This window comes from Passer montanus, unplaced genomic scaffold (genome assembly GCF_014805655.1).
Source record: "Passer montanus isolate IOZ18808 unplaced genomic scaffold, ASM1480565v1 scaffold16, whole genome shotgun sequence".
NCBI classification, from domain to species: domain Eukaryota; kingdom Metazoa; phylum Chordata; class Aves; order Passeriformes; family Passeridae; genus Passer; species Passer montanus.
Window position 1 is genome coordinate 5,944,698 of NW_024363160.1, and position 18,660 is coordinate 5,963,357.

At 37.4% G+C, this 18,660-nt stretch overlaps 1 protein-coding gene across 1 annotated transcript in view; it reads right to left on the bottom strand.

Moving 5' to 3' along the window:
- PREX2 (phosphatidylinositol-3,4,5-trisphosphate dependent Rac exchange factor 2) overlaps window positions 1–18,660 on the bottom strand; it is a 168,764-nt gene that overhangs the window by 124,199 nt on the left and 25,905 nt on the right. The window lies entirely within an intron of this gene.

Here is an 18,660-nt window from a genome sequence, read left to right on the forward strand (position 1 = left end):
GAAGCTGAGAAACTGAACATTCCCTGAAGTACCACTTCCATCCTGCGCTCATATTAGAATCAAGCAAGAGAAAAAAGTATTAATTTTGAAAATCTCATCTATTACTTTACAAATTGAGCACAAGGCAAGCCAAAATAAGATGCTAATTTCCAAATTAAACTAATCAGGAGATAGTATTATGTCATGTAACTTTTACCATAGCAACCAAAAGTCAGATTTCAGACATATTAATAATCAAACTTATTGTAAAGTAAACTGGCTTAAACAACAGTCAGCTGCAGCTGGTTTTGCTTACTGAAAACTCTTCCTTCTTCCCTCCCCAAGAACATAATCCCCACGGGTCAAATGAGAAGTTAGTAATACCATCAATGAAATACCAAAATTGTAAGTTTTCTTTTATTTTATATTCAAGAACTGGATACAAAAAGAAGATGTGTACAGTAAGCAATTCCTAAAGAAATAACTATCTCATGTACAAAGAGCAGAATTAATTTTTACTAATTCATTTCATTGCAAAGATATTGGTATGTCCTAAAAAGTATCTACAAACTAGACTAAAATCTTACATTGATAATTCTTCACACAGACATGCATATTCTTCAGTCATTAAAACCTGGCACCATGAGTGCACAAATGTCATGTTTTTCATAACCATTTAGCTCCGAGTCACTGTGCATTGTACACTGTACATGAGCTCATCTAAATTCTGGCATGGTGCAAATTCCATAAAAGAGGCAATAAATAACCCCTGTGTGGAAAGATAGCAGTCACAGCAGCCCTTTTTGCCCTCTGCTGGGACTTAAACATTTTCATTCCCAAGCAATGCTCCTTTCTCTGCTGAAGAGGACTATGTAACTGGCATTACACATTTTTATTACTGAAGAGTCAAATCTAGTTATCCAAGACATAAACTGAATTAAGTCTGGAATACTGCCAGCACACTGTATGTTTCCTATCGCTCTATACAACGATGTAGATTTTCTAGTTCATTAAACCCGTCTTTTTCCTGACTATTTGTGCTTTCTTTTTAATGTTTTACTGGTGCTAAAAAAATGCCATTAACTCATTTGCAGCAGTTAACTGATGGTGGACGACAACCCTTTACAAGTTTCCTTGCTAAGAATAGCCCCAGGGGTTATGGCAAATTTGCTGCATGCATTATCTCTACAACTAATCCCACTAAGGGTGAAAGCCTGCATGACTCTTAGTTAAATTTTGGAAGTTTTCACTAAACCATTAAATATGCTTTAGAATCAAAGTGGAAAAAAGAATTATAAGAGCTACCTCTGAAACGCACATCTATTTTTACTATCTGTAATTTCTCTCTGTTCACATTATTTCCCCATAGACCAAACATACTGCTCATCTGCACTTATGTTATCTAAGAAGATCTTCATTTCCTGTAACTCTGAAGGAAGGTGAACATTAAGCTGGCTGATAGTGAAACTAAGAAGGAACTGAGAGCTGAGGCATTAGTTATTCCCAAGAGATTCAAGACACTAGATGGGAGTCATGAGGTCAAGAAGAGGATATATCAGCTGCAATAAACAGTTGTCCAAGCAGCACTGTCCCAGACATCACATCTGCAGAGGTTATCAAAAAATAAATCCAGGCAAATCCAAACTTTTGCAGAGCCCAGACACAAATCACTAATTAAGGTAGAGAGGCGTGGGACAACTTCAGTCCCTTCCTGCAACTTCTTGGAAGCCCCTGCAATGCCTTGCTGTGCTCATTCTGCTGGGGTAATGTAGTCATGAGAGCAGTTTTTGCCCTAAGATTTGCCACCTGTTCACAGTATTATGGAATCATAGAATGGCCTGTGGGTTGGAAGAGACCTTAAAAACCATCTAGTCCCAATTCCCCTGCTGTGGGCAGGGACACCTTCCACTAGACCTGGTTGCTCAGCACTCCATTGCTCTCCCTATCAATGCAGATTTGCTTCCTGAAAAAAACCATTGTGCTGTGTCTCAAAATCAATGAATGTAACAATTTGAATTTTTCAAGCACTTACCTGAAGTTCTACAAACTGCACATATTGCAAAATAATTGGAATAATTCACATCTCCTAGAAGAGTTAAGAGAATTGAGGGGAGCACAGGTAGGGATGGATGTGTCTACCTCCAAAACTGATCCCTTGGAGTTCAACACTTGTGGAGTGATTAATGCAAAGGATTGATGAAACCCAGGTTTCCAAGACATAAATCCCCTTATCAACTCCCTTCCTGGAGCGTAGAGACACCACAGACTCCACATACATAACACCTCTGCACTAGTACTTTGCCAGGGAGAATGGACAGCCATCATCAGGCAAGAGGATGGAGAAGTAATTGTTTTTTTACAGTTTAAAATAACCTCAATCCAGCACTGCAACTATGAAAAGACTAACGTCTCTGAACTCATATAAACACACAGGTCTCAGAGAGGGCTGATTACTCACAAAATCTCCAGAAGTATTTAGGCATCCACTGAGGACAACCATAAGCATTTCTGCAAAAATTAGTAAGCAGAGAAAAAGCAGTCAATTTGCAGACACAACTGTAAGGACGACCCCCGCACAGAAATTACAGACTTTAAAAGGAAAATATATAAGGATGGACAGAAACTCCTCATGAGCTGACAGTTAATGGAAAGAAATAATTATATAAGCTTTTGAAATTATACCACTTAAGCTCTAATTAACCATAGAAAAAACACATCTCTAAGAATATAAAAGTAGAAGGGACATCTCAGCCAATTTACAATTCACTAAAGAAATGGACATATAAAAAAACAAAAAATAAAAGAAAAATTTAAAAAAATTAAAAAAAAAAACTAATCAAGAAGTCAGGAACTCCTCTGCAGGTCAGGAACTCCTCTGAAATAGCACTGAGTTCCTTCTAAAACTTATACCAGTACTTCAAGTATGAGACTCCAAGTCCGCACTCATTACTGAGCACCACATTAAACGAAGGAGCAAAGCAATTACAGATGGCAAGGAAACAATAGAATAGATTCTGTTCCTGAACTGACCAAACAGCTTTAGGAATCAATGGTCATACATGATTTTCACGCTTACAGAAAAAGCAAAAAACCAACAAAAATCACCAAAGTGAAAAACCAGTTTGAACCTAATACAATTTCCTCAAACACACATGTCAGTAAACCATGACTCATCTGTGTTTGCTGGAGTATACATTACCTCTTGCTGAGTTTGCTTCAATATTCACCTACATTAGTGTAGAAGTTTCATAGCATTACACCAAACACAGAGAATAACAAATAAATCTGTGTACTCCAGAATCCCAGAGCAATATCACGTAGACAGGGATCCTCAACTTTCTCAAAGCTTTTCAAGCAGATTCCAGAATTTCCCTTAGTTCTCAATTTTCTCAACAGCAAAGAGACATGGTATAAAACAGAATATAATTCTCTAGATTTTCACCTTGTGCCACCACACATTCAACCCTGCAGCACAGGGAACAGTCATCCCTGGCACCCTCTGCCAGTCCGACTATTGGCCATTTCTCTTTTAAGAGATCTCCACACAACATTTTAGAGCAGAAGCTTGGCTGGGTACCACAAAGAGCAGTCTCAGTTTCAAAGACCAGATGAAAAGCAAACATAAATGAGGATGTTTGTTACCCACATTAAGAAAACAACATCCAGCTTAGTTCGTCAGTTTTTAGAACTGTTTATGGCAAACTGTGTCACTCTAGGAATATTCTTGAGTCACTCAAAGCGCCACCACTCCTGTCTCCACAAAGCTTGGCATTTAAATTACAAACCTAAAGCATCCTCCCAGAAACTTCACTAACACAAAATGGCATCTGCATGATCAGTGCATATCTGCTTTGGAGAAGAAATGCCCTAAAATGCTGATAAAATTCTAAATATGGAGAGTCACATGGTAAGAAGTTTTATGATCTTTGTAAGTCTCACAAACTTGCAGATGAAAACATGGGGGTCCAACTAAGTCCTTTGGAATAGGGGAGCAACTACATAGGAAATATATAAGATAACAGTTTAGTGATAAAGTCTCCTGACTCCATTCAGGGGGACTCATCTTCATTCATATTGGGAACATAAAAATGCCCTTATTTTTGGCTGTCACTCAGGGTCCCTGTACCACGGTGGTGTAGAGAAGAATAACTCCCCTCAACTTTGAGAAATGTGGTAAAGAATAATTTGGAGATGATTCCATGCTAATAATAGCTATGAAGCTAATGACACACTTTGTTCATCTTATCTGCAAACTGTTACATACTTTCTGTACTATTCTCAGGTCTAATTCTTTTACCCTTTTGCCTGGCATTGCAGTAACACAATACAGGAAGCAAAAGGCATGAAAATTAAACCATAAAACACTGAAAATCCAAATTCAACTAATTATAAAAGAATTTGTTCGTTATGACAAATAAAAACTAATGGTTTTGCCTGCCTGCTGATCAGCTGCCATTTTGTGAGGCAGCATTTTTTTACAGAGAACACACACTGGGTTCCTGTTATGGGGATTTTGACTTCTGGTCTTATCAAAATAAGAGTTGCATTGTTTGTTGTTTGGTGGGGGTTTTTTATTGATGGTTTCTCTGTGTTTTGTTGAAAAAACAAAACCAAACCAAAAAAACTTACTGCTACAGATAGCACAAGAAGCTGCCAACAGCACAAATTACTCTCTGACATCTGGAATGAAATCAGGGAAAACAAAGAAGTCTGCCTGCAGAAGACTCCCAGGGCACAAAGAGTTTTCGCCTTCTTTACAGATAAAAAGTGCAGAAATTATGTCAGAGCTCGTGGATCACAAAAGATAGGTAACTATCTTTCTGAAAGTAATAACCCTACTTGGGATTAAGCCTATAAATAAATATTGGGTTTTATGTGAAAAAAAATTAAATAGTTATTTATTTTCCCCTCGGAATTCTTTTAACAGTGTTTCTACCCTTAAATCTACACTGCCACAAACAAAACCAAGGTGAACTGCAAAAAAACATATGCATTTTTAATAAGGTAATTTTTTATAAGGTAATTTAGGAAAATCAGTTGAAGTGAAGTGCCCAACCTATCATAAAGCCTTCTGAATAAAGCTAGCTAGCTGTTATGGACATTAAAATTTAATACAATTTTATTTTGCACAGTGTCAAAGACAAAATCCTGTAAAGGGGCCCACTATAAGGAAATGTTTATATTTTTATACAACCTTTCTGTGTCTATGATAATAACCTCATCTTCAAAAATTTAGAAATACAAATATTAAATACCTGTAGATTCTACATTCTCTCTTTACGTTCTTAATGTAACTGTAGGCATCTGGATGGTGGAAAATATTTTGGTCTTTTCACAGTATTCCAAATGATCCTAGAGAGAACACGAAGATCTGTACTTGGGAAGAAAACTGCTCTCTATCACAGCTGACTAGTCTGTTCTGGCTAATTCAGTTCACAGGCATCGAGGTAGCATTTAGCACAGCAGTTTTGCACACTATAATTAATGCACATCAGATTCCAAGTCCCAGAAGAACAGCAAGCCAGTTTTGTTGAAGCACTTTTGTTTGATTTCGCCACAAGGAGGAAAAACACAAAAATCAATAGAGAAGACTCCAGCAGCAGTAGCAGCTGTGGCAAACACTGTGTTCCTACCCTCCCCTTCCCATTAACCTGTGCCAGCAGCAGTGGCAGTAGCTGCTCAGGCTGGCTTCTGCTACTGAACAAAAGACTCTTCTTCTCTCTCCAGTGATTCACCAGCTGAGGCACCACCTGTTTCTCCCATCTTGCCTGCAGGACTGGATGAATCACAACCAGCAGCGAGAGCATCAGCCAAGGTCAGATACATTCTTTCTCCCTGCAGTACCTAGAGCTACTTTCAAAGCTGGCATCATATTCCAATGCCTGTAAGCACAGAGGGAATAGATGGGCAACATCTGCAATGTTGTCTGTTCTAGCAATAATTTCTTTTCACAACTTACCCAACAATCCACTTCTCCATTCATCTGATCCTAAGGGGCATCAGTCTGTCTGAAAAAGCATCCCTGACTTAAAGTAAACATGAATTCATAAGTACACACACAAATAAAGACATTAATGCATTGAAAAAATATGTATCTTCATAATATTCTCATACATTATTAATATGTTGACACATTTTGGGATCATCAACCCATTCTCCATCATGTATCTTCTTTTTTTCTCTATCATATCATAAAATTTCTAAGAGTAGAGCAAAAAAACTTTTCCTCATCCTTCTTCAACGCTCAATCACCTTTTCTGCATTTTGAGGTCATGACGATATTTTTCAACTTCTTACTGGACATACTGTTCTTTCTTTCATGCACTGTGAGACTTTTAAGTCAGTTCCCTTCTTTGATGAGGAAGCACCCCCTAAACACATGTTCCCCACCTCTAAAATCACCTGAGCTTTCACTTTTGATCCCTTCCTTCCTTTCAGCTCCATTGCAGATGAAAGCAAGAGATTTATAGCTGAAGTCCAGTTCCACACAGCCAGGCAGGATGTCCGATATCTCCACCCTCTTCCTTGCACTGAAGCCATTCTCAAAAAGATTTAGTACCACCTTTTCCTGGCCCAGTTCAGAAGACATCTATTCCTTTTCTTCCCAGATGTAAAGAATCCTGCCACTAAAATAAGGATATTTAGCATCCTCATTTTGGGAACCTGTTCTTCTGAGGACTAGCTGTGCTCTTGCTGGTCAACAGAAGTTTGGTTGATGAGTAATGATAGAGGTACTCGTGCACTTGCAGTTGAGATCATTCCAAATCTCACCAAACCAGAGGCTGGATGTCTGGCTGGCTCACACATGCTCCTGTAATCTGATGCCACATACAGCAAACTTCTAGAAGATCACCTAAATTTTTGCTTAATTGAAATATAGCTTAACCAGAGCTTTAGTAAAAGGCCGTATACTGGCATATGTGATGTACTCCCACCTGCAACATAAGCAGAAGGCAGTTTTATGTAACATGGGTTACTGCTAACCAAGCCTTTGTCCCACTAAAAATACAAACAGGTTACATTCCAATCACCATGTTTTGGAAGGCAAAACAAAGAGATTGGTCTGACCCCCATGAATTTCTGAACAGTCTGTTGGGATTGCAACAAACCGGCCAAACAAGAGGCATCCATAACAATAAACAAAATGCTTCCAGCATGCCAAGATTGCTCTTAATTACATTTTGAAGATTTTTTTGATGAAAAAAATACTCTGTACTAAAAAACATTCACATGTATGTGGAATTCCCTGTGGCAATGGTCCTGTTGGTGTATGTCATGGAGTGAATAATGTGCTGCTAATCACAAAACTGGTCTTTATCCCTCAAGTTGTAATGGAAAAGAAATGACGTCTACCATTACAGCTTACCTCTCACAAAAGTCAGCTGTTTCCTGAATTTATAGAACACTAGGTTCTTGTTAGGAAATCTCAGTGAATTCAGCTGTGTCCACTACTAGCAAACCAAAACAAGAATCTAGGAAACCTCAGAACAAGTGTACATCTGGAAGTAACAGTATGTTCCCGTTATATTGTGAACATAATTAGAAAAGAATTCATATGTTTGAAGCCTTTATACTTCATACTACAGTTTCTGCTTCTTTTATGCAAGAATAGCTTTCTCTGTTCAATTTGGGGGAAAAATATTGAATTTTTATTCAGTTTTTACTCACAAAATTAGGTTATTCCCAAATTTTTTTTTTAAGAGGAGAAGACCAATTAGGAAGAATTCAACATTCGTAGAATATTTTTGAGACAACTCTTCAATTCTGCATAACTAATTTTATTTCTTTAAATAAATTAGTAATTTCAGGAAGTGTAAAATATGAGAAATACATGAGAGGACAAGATGAGAAACCCATTTGTCAAAAATGACCCCTCCAAAAGTGTTATTTAGATTTTCTGGTTCAATATAAGAAATAATAGCTTCAACTTTCAAAAATATTACAAGAAAGTCATCCTCTGTACATCTCCTATATCCTTCTAAAGTCCACTAACATGTCTGAAGACCAGTGTGAGTCCTTTCTGACTCAAAAATATCCACCAGAATGAAGAAAGCCATGATCTTTATCACTTATTATAAGGACGAAACCTGAAGTAACATATTACATCTCCACTTTCAGAATTTAAGTATTAATTCATATTGTATATGATTAATGGAGGAAACTTGACCCAGCACAAATGAAAACAAATAGTTTAGTCCTTCATGATTAATGCAGCTTATTAAAAAACAAACATTTTTACATATAAACTGAGGAAACTAGAAAATATTGACAGGCAATCATAATGAAGGCCCACCAACCCCTTTTTACATGCTCAATTTTCAATACAACACTTTTTTTCCTAATATTGGAATGCACAGTCCTTAATTATGAAGTTATTTAATGTTTAATATGGCTAGATGCTAATTAGGAATTAGAATGCTTGAGAGAGCTAAAATTTTTATTTTCAGAGTTGTATAAATAAAATGTACTCTCAAACACTGCTCATTGCCAGTTCTGCTGCCATTTGCATTTGCACACACATGCCAAGAAAAACACGAAGGAAGGAAGAAGATGAAACAGCAGTTTTCTTCCCCAGTTTCAATTCTTTGCAAAGCCTGCAGGGAAGCTGAGTGAGAACAGAACTTCTAGAAAATGCTCCCTCCTGATCACAGAAAAAAAGCTGAAACATCCCATTTAAGTTCTTTCCCAACCAGTAACAATCAGAACGCTTCCCTACATAAGGAAACATGTCTTGGATAATTCCTATTGCTTGCAATTTAAACAGGTCCATATGTGCACAGACTCATATGCAATGATGCCTCAGTTCATGCAACCATCATTTAATTAACACTGCAGTATGTTATAAGTATTTAATGTTTTTCAATTTGAACCAAAACTTTCATTTATTATACAAATAATAAAATAGAGGAGAAAATATTGGTTTCTGAAAAATTAGATGCCAATGTTAGTTGTCTTAACTCCATTCCAAAAAGAATACAATAATATAAAATTTTAAATTATTTTACACACAGCTTCATACAAACAAAAGATTGTTATATGTCTCTATTCTCTACCCTGAGCTGGTCTCATGAATTTCCAACTGTCCATATGGTTTTGAACCAATTTCCATAATGAATAATATTTTTTAGACTGTATTTGATTCATGGGATACTTCAACTGTGCAAATTCAAAGAACAGTTCATCTTTTATTTCTTTACTGGTTTGATAACCATTAGAAAGAGTAGATGATAAAGAAAAATAGCTCTTTTTTCTTTATGCTATACATAAAGCAAATATCTACACATCTGTCCATCTGCTGCACATTAATTATACCACAGGACATTTACATGCTAATCACCACTTACATCCATCAAAGAGGTTCCACATCTTGAAGTATACAATGATCACTGAGTACATGATTTTAGAAAACTAAATGGAGCATCTTAACATCCAGAATAGATGGTGAACACCATTTGAATTTATCCACATTAGCTGGATTGTCTTACTGTCAAATAAAATCCTAATTTCAAGAAATATGGACCAGGATTCTACAAGCATGCTAGGGAGAAATAACCCCTCACTCATTCACAGGCTATACTTCTCTCACTGGTCCTTTATTTTCTCCTTTTGCTATTCAAGCACAGGCCCTTTTTTTGTCTTATGTAGGTTTATGGCCTGTCTTTGGCTTTGATGAGTTCCCAGCATAATTGCACAACACACTGCCCTGTCTGGGAAGCATGTGTTCCTCAGGAGCACAGACTGCATGGCTGTTTTTGTCCTTTTCATTCATTTTTATACAGAAACAGAAGGCAAAACCTGATTTCAATATCATTTGCTTTGCCTTCTTAATGAAATTTTTCTTTGAATGTTGGGACCCTAAGATGACAGTTTATTATTAACTTTTCCTGAAATAAGAGCATCATTCTTTTAGGCTGTAATCAAAAGCTTTAAACCATCCTCTGGTTGAAGCAGAGAGAAGTGGGGATTTTTTGTTTTAGATACTGAACCTGTGAAAACAGTACAAGGAGACTGTCATGCCCAGTCATTCCATGGGGACAGTCTGAAGGGCCACCATTTAAATTAAAAGAAGAATATTCAGCAGTCACAGCATCATGCAAACCACCCTCCTCACCAGACCACTTGCACCATAACTGCAGACAAGCACAAACAGAGCACACTGGTGGCAGATGCCATCTGTAAATACTCAACCAGAGTTTGACAGCACTGAATACTACTCATACCAGGACACACTGCTGCTTACCAAAACACCCACGTTGATTCCACAGTCTGAAGTCTCACTAAGTCTTTCTACATAAGGTCACATAAGCAAATGGAACATTTTTTTATTCAAATTTTTTACTTCATGCATTAATTTGTTGTGAGCAACATCCTTTCAGTTCCCATTCTCCGAAGTAAAAAAAAAGAATTGTCTAAACCATTCAAAGCTCCAGATACTAGATTTCTAAGAACAACACAAGGGAACAATGGTGTTAGTGGGACCAGGAAATCAAGAAACCATAAATAAAGATCAAATATTGTTTTCCAGAATCTTCAATAGTTCTGGATCCTGCAGTCCATGCTTCCTCTGGATGAGGAAATGACGTCTCTGCAGGTTTTCCTTGTTTCCATAACAGGCTACTATAATTTGCCATACAGGGGCCAGCCAAAGGCACTGCACTTGCAGACAGTGAGCTATGCAGAGGTTCATCTGAACCATCATGCAGAGGTTTGGGCAATAATAAAAGCTACTGTGAGCACAGTCTCATTTCTGGACCACAAGGTGCTGCTTCTCCACTAGGAAGCCTGACTTATCCCTTTTAAGGAACAGGTTATGGGTGCCACAGCTTCTGGATGGCACAACTCATCCGAGCCGTGGGACTACCTGAATGTATTGGTAGAGATGGCTTGGGAATGAAGGTAAAATAGCTTCAGGAGCAGATCCACAGCTATGGAGTAGCTTTAAGAAGAGACCCTACATCAAGTTTGAAAGTCTTCAGACTCTACATCATCCTTACAGAAACACCTTCATCTTCCTTCTTCACTTACATCCTGCATGTAGGAATGAGAGGGAGCAAGCAAGGGGTGAGGTCAGGGCAAGATGGTCTCTCTACTAGCACTATTCCAGGTGTTCAGTTTTCACATTCATATCAAAAATCGAGGAAGAAAAAAATTGCATGAGGATGAGTTCACTTTAAATTATGAAGTGCAAGCCCAGACAAGTAACTTCACACATACTAATGAAGCAGACACTACACTAACTAATTCTGTCAGAAGAAGATGACAGAAAAGCAGCTTGCTTGGTCTTTCAGGCTTTATCTCATTTTCTCCAAACTGCCTGTTAAAAATTACTAATTGCTAAACTCTGATTTTTTCCAGCAGCATGTGAAAGAAACTGGGATAAGAACAGAGTGAGGTTGCCAAATCCACAGTTAGAAACTTTCCACAGGCTTTTTTTTTTTAGAAAAAACAGAGTTACATTTCAAAATATTTTTCTAGCCTCTTCTACTGTGAAGATTGCAGTGCAATAATTTACAGAATGGATGCTATCTCTATAGATAAACAAAACCATCATTCACAAGAGATTTGACCTTAACCTTCCATCCCAAAATAGTATGGCCAATTACATAGCAGCAGCAGTCCACATCCTTAAAATATCTTTGACTGAATTATGGAACTAAGTTCTAGTCTTGACTTCTCAAGTTTGCTACAGACTGCAACTAACTAAAAGAATAAAATATTCAACTAAAACAAACAGCTATGTTTGTCAAAAAATAAATTCCAGCAACTAAATGGTGAATCAGAAGTATGTACTCTTGAATTTGTTGCTCTTCTTAAAAAGAAGAGCTCGAAAAAATGCACAAACTGAACTTATCATTACATCAACTTAAGCAATAAACTAAAAGCTTCCAGGAAGTTTATCATCCTGTTTGCTGACTATAATTTGGCTTGTTTTGTTTGGATACCATGTTCCTGTTCCTTCCACTCATGTCCTCCAAATCAGGCGAAAGCACTGAAACCTCACTGCCTATACTCCAAACATTTACCCAGCTCGTATATTTTGTGCTATAGGGCAGAAAGAGCTCCCTACCTTCCCTCAAATCTGAGGGAAAGAGAAAACTGTGGCTCATTCGGCTAAAGAGGGGTAACAAAAACATATGTCAAAAAGTATCCTAAACATACTGGGCATTTACCGACCCAAGCCAGTGCAAACATTTAGGTAACAGGATGTTAGTTTGATACATTTTCATTTAAAGAGAAAATCACTGTGGGTCCAACAAACAAGAAGATTTAATGTTTACAAGAAGAGGACCATTTGTCGGATGTTATGATATATTTTAATCCTAATTTTAGCATCATATTTATGGAATTTCCTTTCCATTAATACTCTACCAGAATTGCCAGCAGCAAATATACAGCAAATCCAAAATACAGTGTCAGCACTAATATTGTCACTATCATTTCTGTGACAAGAATAACTCATTGATGACCAACATGAGCTACTGCTCACTACATAATTGATATTTTCCTGTAACTTAAGTGTTGTTTTTAAAAATCTGTTCTGTGTCCGGAATAGTGGGGTTATATCTACCACACAAAATAACAGAAAAACTTAAATCTTACCCACGATTTTAAAAGCCCTCTCTCAGTGATCACTTCAAAGCAACAACTTTTGAAATACAATAGTCATCACAGAAAATTGTGCTCCCTTTTGTATTTGATAAATTGGCTGAACAACGTGAGTTCAAACATTAGCATGAGATAAAAACTAATTTTGTGTTAGGGAACATTTCCTTTCCCCCTTTGCAGTCTCTGCCATTATCTACAAAGCACAGTAAGCACACATCACATTTTACTCTCTGTAATTAAACTCAGCATCCAGGACTAATATGAGCGAACAGAAGTTTGATAACATGCAAATATTGCACAGAACCCTTTCAATCCCTGAGTGGACAGGTATCCATATAAAACAGAAATACAACAACCATTGCAACAGAAAAGCCTTCTAGAGATGCCTTCAATCAGTGTTAATGACATCATGATAAAGTCTTAGAGCACAGAACTGTCCCACCTGAGGGTGGAAACTTCCAGATGAAAAATGTCCTAAGGAGGAACACAGGTCACAGGATCCCTTCTGGAAGCACCATAAAGCTAAGTCTCATTTTCCAAAAGGATGGCTGACATCCAGATATTGTTTTTCAACTATCCTTTCAGACAGCAAGGACACTTCTTTTTCAGTGTCATTCAAAGAAATAAACCAAAGGAAAAGAGCACAATTTCCTGTCTATTTTTAAAAATCAGAGTTCACCTAAGGAACAAAGGTGGGTGGAGCCCCAACATTACTGTGTCCTTCTAGACAAGAGTAAGTGCATGGAATTAGGCAAGATTTAGAGCAAACAGATCATGCTCAAATAAATAAGCCTGACAGAAAATAATAAAAAATAAAAAACTTTTTAGAAATCTCTATGTGCAGAAAAGTTGGGCCAAACTGAAGCCAAATCCCCAGTGAAGATAGAGCTGCTCTTGGCTGAGTTATGCCTTAGGAGCTCAATACATCGACACACTTTTGAGGCCAGTGCAAGGAGTATTTGGAGGATTCAATCGCCAAAGCCATTTCCTGGTCATCTTGTATTATCAAGTTTTGGTGTACTTTCAAACAGAAAGGGGTCTTAGCCATGGGCCTTTTTCATAAGCTAAAGCATGAAAAGGATCAGATCAGCAACAAGATCAGACTGAGAAGTCAACTGGAAATACACATCCCATCTGTCACATGGCCTGTATGTAAATGGGTAAAAGTGAATGCCATGGCTTTACACAAATACATACCTGTGCAACAAACTATGTTCAAGGAAGCAGGACTAAGTCATTCTCTAAATACCCTACAATAATCTGTATTTTTATTTTCACTTCCCAAACCAGACATGAATTTGAAAAGATTTCATAACATGCTCCCTTCCAGCAAATGGATAAGTATGTTATAACTGCACAGTGTCTCTTTTTGTCAAATTTCTTCTGCATATGAAAAATTCCCACAGCAAAATTCTGAATTACAGCATACTGTGAAACCAGAAGGGTTTCTGAATGTACCTTGCACAAGTCTCAATGCAGTGTTGTCAGTCTGGCAGCTATCCCAAAGCTACTTGACATTCTTCATTTAACCAGCATGCAAAGATCTGGTAATTTCTCAAACAAAGGAACAAGCAAAGTTGTCAATAGACATGACTCCTGCTCCTTCACAATCAGATTCTTACAGGGTCACCCCAGACTACCATATCAGGGAATTATATGAGATCAAATAATAAAACAAATCTCTCTTCTTCCTGAAGTGTTCAGCATTCATTGGAACTAAATGTGTGCCTTCCTTCCCCTCACAGCAAAGGAGAAAAATAAAAGATCTGATTGCTTATTGCATTTGCCCTGTTCAGTTCATTTCCTTGTTAAAGTGGGAACTGAGGCAAAGTTTTGCTCTTATGTCTGACAGAGTGAGAATTCCATGATCCAGATCTAACTCTTAAAGTTCACATCTTGTGTCCCACAGAGTCCTTTTCAGGAGCAAACCAGACTACTGTTTTTCCATGGGATCATACAATATAGTACAGGACTGGCAGATTTGGCCTCCTAAGGTCCAAAACCTCTTCTGCATTCAGTGGGAAGTCATTACATAAGGCTGATTATGATAATCAATAGTCTGTGGGCTTGCTGAGCTTTGGGCTATTTAAAACTTTTTTACATTAGGCAGCAGGATTTTGTAATTCTGCTAAATTAATGAAGTCTGAATGAGCTTGACCTGCAGTACTGAACCAGTGGGTTCAATGTTCATGTGAAAGGTCCTGCGATCTCCGGAAGAAAACTTATCAGCAGCTCCTTCAGGTTATTTGGTCTCAAAATTTCCAGGGCTGTTAAATCTGCCCAAAGGTCTGATGTGTCTAGTTTTTGAGATTCCTGAGCTCTAGAGACAAGCCAAGTAGACACAATCCTTCCAGCTCCTATGTTTAGACTATGTATGTGCTTTGCAATCCCCATGAACGCCAGTGGATTAATTTCTGACCGCGGGAAAACATCCGCAGCTTTACTGTTTGTGTCTGTTTGGAGCCAGTGCTGCAACAACTTTGGTAGGCAGGAGGACCTACATGTCTGCTTTTGCCTTGCTTCCATGAAGCAAGTCCTGCTCTCAGCAAGGAACTACATGTCTGGTCACTGATTTTTGGCAAAAAATTGACTTTGCAAACCGATAAGGGTCTTTTCAATGTTTATCCTGCAACAAATTCTGTTTATTGACCACTTTATGAATAAATCAGAAGTTGCTAAAGCTGACTTTTCACTGTGTGTATGCATAGAGGATTACCACTGTAAAGGGCTCTGTCAGCAGTGTGCACACTCAGAGGAGCTGATAAAGAGTCAACTACATCGACTGTTATCAGATCCACTACCATGCTAAATAAAATCAACACTCTTTAAGTACAAAATAACAACAGAAGTTCTAGCAATTTAAAAGTAACCTGGAACTTCCAAGAAAGACAAATACCTGGGTAACAACAACAAAGACTTCAGAAGCCCAGAGCGGACTTCCTACCTAGTCAGATATTTACGTTTAAGAAATAATAACCATTAAGCACTTACTTTAGAATTCACTTATGTAGCATACTAAGACTTCTTCATCAATTAGTTTAAATAAGTCTTCCAAAGAAGTAAATAGTACAAGGAGGCAGGAAAAATGGCTATGGATGGGATATTAGTACTATATCCTCTATTACAAAACCCAAAATACCAAAATTTGCAAAGTGGAATATTTTCTCACTGGCTAAATCTAACCTACATGGATGCTAGATTGTCAGATTATATGAATTAAAATGCACTGTTTCAAATGAGGAGCCCCTATAAGTAAAACTAGTCCGGCTATGATTTAACTAATGCATAATTAGGAGGGTATTTTGTTCCAGGTTTTTGATTTTCTAGTACTGTCACTGTTGTATCTAACAGGTTTGTGCCCTTGTTTAGCCTTCCTAACAAATCAGATATTCCATCTGCATGGTTCAGTCCTACTCCTGTAGATCTCATCTATCAGATGAACCTCAGGTGAAAATAACTGAATTCAGCCACATGTTTTCAATAAATGTCATGTTAGCCATTTAAAGTATGTTATCTGCATGATGTTACAGCAGACTATAGTAGACAAAAAGTAAAGTGTCAGTGCTAGATTTTGTTAGAATATTGACACTCTGTCACAAATGAACTGAACAGTAATGCCTTTTTGGAATTTGGTTTAGACGGCTATGAAATTTCAGAACATATGCTAAAGTTTCTTTACATGGACCTGACTGGGTTCTTACTGGGTTGGAACTTCATGATCAAGCTGCTTTGCTAATTTGGTATACTGGTCATTCACTTCTATGAATGGAAAAGATAGAATCTATTACTGAAATATATTCTTCAAATGTGAACTGTCAGCCAAGTTTGCAAGGCAAAATCCAGCATCAATATTTTACTCTTTTTCCTTATCCATAGGACTGTATGCTAAAGGTATCAGATTCGAGTCTCCAAAGCTCATAAAATTGCTGGCTAATTAGATATTTGGGATGCATAAAGCACCCACATTATGTGCTTTTTCCACATAATTTAATGTAGTATTCTGGAAATAGAGTAACCCCCAGTAGAGTACATTAATCTAACTAGCATGTTCCTACCTTTCCCCCCGCCCCCAATCAAAACACATTAGACTGTACAAGCTTTCAAGGTCCAACACTTTCTTCTACATACTATGAAAACAAGACCCTGACAAACGTTTCATTCATTTTCACTCACAGGGTTTAAAAAAAAAAAAAAAACAAAAAAAGACCTGGAGAAAGCAGCCAGAACAATAAGGATGCGCTGATGCAAGCAGGAACCCAACCCCTTTTTTCCATGTTAGAAGAACAAGAACACTCCTCTCAAAGAGGCTTTAGGTCAGAGACCTCAAAAGCAAGGGGCTGGTAGCTAACACTCCTGGCTGAAACAATGTCAAGGACACACTAGAGCACACCCAGTGTTTGTGATTCAGTGTCAGGGAACTAGTATTTCTATCCTCTTTCATGCATTAGTTAATTACGTTGCAGTTTGAAAACAATGTAGAGTTCCAGATTAAACTTTAAAGATTATCCAGGTTACATCTTAAAAGTAAAATACCAAGTCATAGGGGGAAAAAAATCAAACAAAAAAAATCCTTAAATTATTTAAGGCTTATGAGCCATGCTTTTAGAAGCACATGCAAAGCCCCAGAGGGATAAACGTTAGATGGTGTTTTTCCTGGTTTCTGCTTGTCCCTCCTTCTTTTGGTTGTTGGGGAAGAGGGGGGGAGTGTTTTTTGTTTGGTTTGGGGTTTGCTTTTTTTAGGTTTTGGCAATACAAGTGCAAAAACCATCAGCTTCAGAATAACTGGAGACCAGTAATTACACCCCTCATCTAGACCTATGGAAACACATTAGTAATAACAAAATGAGCTTCCACAACTTATTTACAACATTCAGTAACTTTTTCAACATATTGTATCTGTAGAAGCTAGAAGTGAAAAAGGAGTGCTGTAACACATCCGTGAAAAAAAGCACAACTGTATATGTAAAATCAACCGGCTTTCTTTGCAAAGAAAAGCGAGTCTGCAAAGATGCAATTAAAAGTCTTAACTTTCCATGAAGGAAAACCAAAACTGAGAGGACTAAAGCCACAAAATCATCAAATCCACTTATGTGGACTTATGTTCATCTGGAATACTTATTAAGGCCCATATTCCTGTAACAGACCCACATAAATGTAAATATACACCAGTATGAAGCCCTAGGTGCCTAATAATTCCAGATTGTACAGAACACAGACACAGATCTGCAGCAAAATAAACTGGAAACATCACATGTATTCACCTTCTCCACAGAATTTCAAAAAATCACACAATATTACATTGATGATGTAACAGATTGTTAAACTTCAGCGCAATGGCTAAATGGGACATGTCTGCTCCCTAGCTCCACACAGCTCTCTGCAAGTAATGATCTTATAAATTCCTAATTTTTTTTTGAAAAGCCAGAACATAACAAACAAACAAAAACAAAGTTAGTGCATAGTCAATGGCTGTACAAGAAGATTTCCTGATTTTCTTGCAGGAAATAGGGCACATTGCTGTCTCAGCTACCTTCCGCCTCAACTGCAGAACCCATTCTTTCATTTTGTTAAGCCTTAAAAAAACAAAGCAAAAAGAGAATTCAAACAAAACAACAAAACAAAATAAACAAACAAAAAAGAGGGGAAGAAAACCAAAAGCATAGCCTTCCTGAAAAAAACATCAACTACACAAGGTTTTCCCCTCCTGCAGGAAAGATGAAAAAGCAAAAACTATATGACAACTGTTAGTATTACCACTTAGTATGTAAATGGAAGAAAATCATCATAATGTCCACAATTTACCTGGGGCTAGAAACTTGAAAGCACTCTTACCAATCTAGATGAATAATTTTTAGCAAAGTGTTTTAAAACCCATACAGAATTGAATTTCCATTAGTGTCCAAGTTTTTCAGAAGCACACAACTTGAAAACCTTCTTGTTACACTTATTTTTCAGTGTTCCTGAATTCTGTGCAGGAAAAGGCCCATTTTGGAAATCAGTTAATCCTTGCAACATCAGGATTAAGTTACTTCTATGTATTTTCTTTTACAAAATTTGTAGCAAGTCTGAACTGCA